A 4,743-nucleotide genomic window follows, 5' to 3' on the forward strand; every position below is an offset into this window, starting at 1 on the left:
ATTCAGATGAAAATTTGTAATGTCCTAAACATATGCTACACTAAAAATGTGGCAATCAGAGTAAAATCAGACTAAGAATCATTAGGGCACTTACGTTAGTTGGTAGAAGGCAAGCCATACTAGATATATTAGGTTTGGTTGTTTACAATAGAAAACCAATTTACAGTGGCCTAAACATAGAGATGCAGCTCTCAAGTAAAGCTGCGCAGAGTTGGATAGTTCAGTGCTGGGATTTGGTTCTTTGGTGCCAGGGGCCTGGGTTTGGTTGTTTACAATAGAAAACCAATTTACAGTGGCCTAAACATAGAGATGCAGCTCTCAAGAAAAGCTGCGCAGAGTTGGATAGTTCAGTGCTGGGATTTGGTTCTTTGGTGCCAGGGGCCTGGGTGCCTGCCCTCTTTATGCTCTTCCTTTCTAGAGCTACCCTCTGAATGTAGGGTCACCTCATGTTCCAAGACACCTGCTGGAGTCAGTCCTGACCTTTATGATGGGTGAGAAAAAGGGATAAAACCTTTCGACCCCTATGTCCTCAACCACATCATTTATGTAGGAAATGTAAATTAAACCTACTACAAATTACTACTCCATACCTAGTAGAATGGCTAAAATTAAAGAGACTGACCAGTTCTTTTTGCTGTAACTGCCCGTTGTTATACAGGAGCCCTGCTGATGCGGTGGCGAGACGGGGGACGTGAGTACGTGCTCCACTGTCCTCTGATTAGGTCTCAGTGTTTTAGTGAGCCTGAGCTGGATATTTCTCTTCTCCTTCCCCTCCCCCCCCAGCAGCCTGGAGTTGGGTGTATCCAACCCCCTAGGTTGGTTCAGCTTTGGTAAAACCCCAGTCTATTAGTCTCTGGTAAAGTGATTTCTCTGTAGCCAGGCCTTGTTAAAGAGAACAGAGAGCTCTGGGAGGATTTCAGAAGGGCCACATGCCCTCTTCCCCTGCTGGAAGCACAAGAGGGGTTTTCTTGATCCTCACCCTGAGTACCTGGTGGGGCTCCTGGCACAGGGCTCCCTGGATTTTTTAACTCTCAACCTAGTCCACACTGAGCCTCCAAAATTTGTCAATTGTAAAGTATTTCTACCACTAGTGGCTTCAGCTACAGCCTTCTCCACCTGGGCGTCCGCTGCCAGTAACCTGTGATTCTCTGTGTCTGCCTGTTGGTCTCTCCAGTATGGGGGAAAGTGATTTGCCCCATGACCTCAATTCTCTGATGGATCTAAGAAGAGGTGTTGATTTCCAGTTTGTTCAGGGACTTTCTCTGTTTTTTCTTTTTCTTTTTCTTTTCTTTTTTAAGGTTTGATTTTATTTGTTTGACACTCTTTAAAAATCTTATTTTTGACTGGACTCTGAAGTAGAAGCTCTCAGAGAGGACAGACTACGTGTCTGGGCAATCTGTTCCTGGCATTTTTCTTTGACCTCTTTTATTCTCTTGGTCAAAAGTTGAGCACATTCTGCAGCCTCTTTCTTGTTTTTCTCAGTGCGCTGTTTCTTCAGAGTAACATGCCAGCCTCTGTATTGTGGGACGTGTGGAGTAACAAGACACTGAATCTTGAGTGCTTTGGTCCCAGGTTTCTCACCTTCTTTATTTAAGGACTTTCTCACATCATATCAGTGGACATCATCTTCTTTAGAGAGACTGAGAAGTTTGAGAATTCTGCGAGCTCTTTTGGGCCCCAGACAACAAGGCAGCATGATATCAGTCAGTCCAGGAATATCCTTCTCTCCTTTTTTTACAATCACCAAACTGAGAACGCTCCAACTGGCATCTATGGTGCAACCCCGATCAGATTTGCGCTTTCTTTCTCCAGCTCTCCTTGGCCTGAAACAGGAATGGCCCTTACTCAGTAGCCATGGACATGGCCATGGGCCAAGATACTCTGCTTCATGGGGAAAGCTTGTTTGCTGTTTCCACCACTGAGTCAGACCACGTAACCTTCCCAGTCTTCACCCAGAGTGTCAGCAGCAGCTCCTGCAGCCATGCGCTTCTCATAAAAAGTACAAAGTTTGCGTTCATCGTCCACTTCCATGAGTTTCTGGCAGCCAGTGGTTGGGAAGGGGATGCTCACCTTCATCTTGAAGCAGCTCATCACCTCTGAGGTGCCACAAAAAAGAGTGTTCAACTATTTTCTTATTTCGAAGACAGAAATGACAGCTTCTAAGGTCCTTACATGTTGGACTCAAGCTTACACTGTCATTTCAATTTCAGTTTCCAATTGCACATAGCAATTGTTCAATGCATATATAGAAATATAATTTATTTTTGCATGTTTATCTTCTTTTTCCAAAGAATCGGCTCCCTGTTTCATGAATTTTCTCTGTTATTTTTCTGTTTCCAATTTCATTGATTTATTTATTATTTCTTTTTATTATTTCTTTCTTTCTGCTCACTGTGGGTTTATTTTGCTTTTCATTTTCTAGGTTCTTGAGGTGGATGCTTATATTATTCATTGGGACTTTTCCTCTTTTTTCAATATATGCATTTAGTATTCTAAATTTTCTTCTCAGCTTTAGATATGTCCCATAAATTTTGATATGTTATTTTAAATTTCCATTCAGTTCAATGTATTTTTCAAATTTCTCTTCAGACCCCTTCTTTGACCTATCTGTTATTTAGAAGTATGTTCTATTATCTTTCTGTTATTGATTTCAGTTTGATTCCATTGTTGTCAGAGAGCACACTTTGTATAGTTTTAGTTCTTTCAGACTTGTTGAGGTTTGTTTCATGGCTCTGGATATGGTTTATCTTAGTATATATTCCATTGGGCCTTGAGAAGAAAGTGTTGTTGGGTGGAATGTTCTACAAATGATGATTAGATTCTATTGGTTGATGGTCTTGTTGAGTTTTTCTGTAACTCTGCTGATTTTCTGTCTAGTTGTTCTACCAATTATTGAGAGAAAGGTGTTGATGTCTTCAACTAGAATTGTGGATATATCTGTTTCTCCCTTCAGTTCTATTAATTTTTGCATCATATATTTTGCAGCTCTGTTATTTGGTGCACATACATTTAGGATTGCTATAACTTCTTGGTGAAATGATGCTTTTGTCATTATATGTCATCTTTCTCTATTCCAAGTAATTTTATATGCTCTGCAGCCTATGTTGTCCTGATATAAATATAACTACTCTGCTTTCCTTTGGTTAATGTTTGCATCTTTTTCTATCTTTTTACTTTCAACTTGCCTGTATCATTATATTTAAAATGAGTTTCTTATAGACGTCATATAGTTGGTTATATTTTTAATCTACTCCATCAATCTCTGTCTTTCTTGATGTACTTAGACCATTTGTATTTAATATAACTATTGATATAAGGGCTTAAATCTGCTATTTTATTTTTCACTTTCTCTTTGTTCTCTCCATTTTTCATTTCTGTTTTCTTTTCCTGTCTTCATATTGGCTCCTGAACACTTTTTTATCATTCCATTTTGATTTATCTATAATGTTTCTGAGTGTATCTGTTTGTATAGCTTTTTTAGTGGTTGCTCTAGGTGGGACATTATATATACATAACTTATCACAGTATACTGGTGTCATTTTACCAGTCCAGGTGAAGTATAGAAACCTTTCCTCCATTTAGATCTCTTTACTTTACCCCATTTATAATACAATTGTCTTAAATATTTCTTCTACATACATTTAGAACAAGATTAATGTTATAATTTATGTTTTGGCCATCAAATAATTTAGAAAACTCAAGAGGAGAAGAAAAGTCTACTGTATATACACATGTTTTTGCTTACCATGTTGTTTTTCCTTCTTGATGTCTCACAGTTTCTTCTTTTACCATTTCCTTTTTGTTTAGAGAACTTCCTTCGCCATTCATTTCAGGTAGATCTGCTTGTGACAAATTCTCTGTTTTCTTTCCTCTGAAAATGTCTTATTTCTCACCTTCATTCCTGAAGGAAATTGTCACTTTTTGCCACTAGGTATAGGATTCTGGGCTTGTAGTTATTTTCTTTTGGCACTTTTGTAAGCATGCAGTGTGCTATCAAAATTAAAACTAAATAAAATAAAAATGAATGTGCTCCTATGCTACATTCATAAAAGTGTAATTCACTGATGAGGAGGAAGGCCCATCTTTGTAATCTGGGGGACTGTGCTCACCTCTGGGTATTACATCTGAAAAGAAATTACAGAAATTGAGGTGCTGAGAGCAGTGAGATAAATACGGTGAATGGTTACAAAACCACATCCAATGAGAAATGATTTAAAGAAACTAAGGCTGTTTCTTCTGAAAAGAAAATACTCTGGAGCCTTATTTCAAAGTCATATTCTAAAGAAATAAGACTTGTTCCATAGGACCCCACGGGGTTTCTGTGAGAGAGAATGTAAAAGAGAGAGATTTCAGTTTAGTGTCAGAAAGAATTTTCAACAACCAAACCTGCCCAAAGATGCACTGCGTTGCCTGAGGATCATGTTCCGGTCATTACAAGTGCAGGGGCATGGGTGGGATGAATACTTTCCTAAGACGCCACACATATTTCAGGCTATTGATGTTGCAATACCATATCAGGCATCTCCACTTCAATATGGGATTCTAGGATGTAAAATGAAATGAAATGTATTTAGATAGAAAATCTTCAGATTTGCAGATTTCATTTTGGTGTTAACAACCATACGAAATTTTTCCTGCAGAAGCACATTTTATTACTACAGTTAATGACGACTACTTATAGGAAATGTGCCTGCCTTGTTTTGATCTGGGGGACTGTGCTCACCTCTGGGTATTACATCTGAA

The 4,743-nt window shown here is 38.7% G+C and overlaps 1 pseudogene; it reads right to left on the reverse strand.

The window, feature by feature from the left end:
• Positions 1-1,333: 1,333 nt before the first annotated feature.
• On the reverse strand, positions 1,334-2,076 carry LOC103583258 (annotated as a pseudogene).
• Between the last annotated feature and the right edge of the window lie 2,667 nt (positions 2,077-4,743).

Source organism: Galeopterus variegatus, unplaced genomic scaffold (assembly GCF_000696425.1).
Source record: "Galeopterus variegatus unplaced genomic scaffold, G_variegatus-3.0.2 Scaffold21061, whole genome shotgun sequence".
Taxonomy (NCBI): Eukaryota; Metazoa; Chordata; class Mammalia; order Dermoptera; family Cynocephalidae; genus Galeopterus; species Galeopterus variegatus.